The sequence below is a fragment of the Hipposideros armiger genome, unplaced genomic scaffold, assembly GCF_001890085.2.
Source record: "Hipposideros armiger isolate ML-2016 unplaced genomic scaffold, ASM189008v1 scaffold_529, whole genome shotgun sequence".
Lineage (NCBI taxonomy): Eukaryota > Metazoa > Chordata > Mammalia > Chiroptera > Hipposideridae > Hipposideros > Hipposideros armiger.
In genome coordinates, this window is record NW_017731879.1 from 81,120 (window position 1) to 82,111 (window position 992).

Consider the following 992-nt stretch of genomic DNA (forward strand, 5'->3'; position numbering starts at 1 on the left):
GAGAGAGAGAGAGAGAGAGAGAGAGAGAGAGAGAGAGAGAGAGAGGTAAAAGTATAAAATGCCAATATTATGATTCAATATATATTAAAAATATAATAAAAGGTTATTATGAACAATTTTATGATACTACATTTGACAACTTAGATGAAATGAACTAATTCCATGAAAAGCACAACTCACAAAAAAATAGAAAACTTAGGTAGTCCTATATCTGTCAAAGTAATTGATCCATAATTAAAAACTTTTCCACAAAGAAAACTCTAGTCCCGGATGGCATCACTGGTAAATTCTTCCTAACATTTAAGAGAAGGGATTGAAGGAACACTTTCCAACTTGTTTTATGAGGCCCAGATACCATAATCTGTCAAAGATATTACAAGACAGTAAAATTATAGACCAATTTCTGTCAGACTAAGCTGTAAAAATTCAAAACAAAATAAAAACAAATCAAATCCAGCAAATGTGTTTTATCCCAGGAATGCAAGATTGAGTTAACATTCAAAAATCAGTCAGTGCAATCCACCACATTAACAGAATAAAGAATAAATATAGGGGCCCAGCCAAGTGGCTCAGTTGGTTAAGAGTTGGCTTGGGAGCGCGAGCTCTGGGCAGCAGGGTCCGGGTTCGGATCTTAGACGAGGGCCAGTGATCCTGAGCCCTCTACAACTGAGATGGTGAACAACAGCTCCACATGGAGCTGGGGTGCCATGAGTCGCTGGCTGACGCCTTGCAGCTGCCGACTGGACTGGAATGCTCCTGCGCACTGATCATAAGGGAGTGTCTTGGAATGCTGAGACCCGAGGGAATGATCTCAGTAAAACTTCCTTATCCGGTGGTCTCGGAAATGCTGAGGCCATGGGGGGATCATACCCTTGTGTGAAAGCACAACTTTTGCTTGATCACAGTGAGCTTCCGGTGAAGCAGCTGCCGGTCTAATTGAATCAATTAACTGGGTATAGATATTCAAATTGACTTCTTTGTGACAGTTGTAA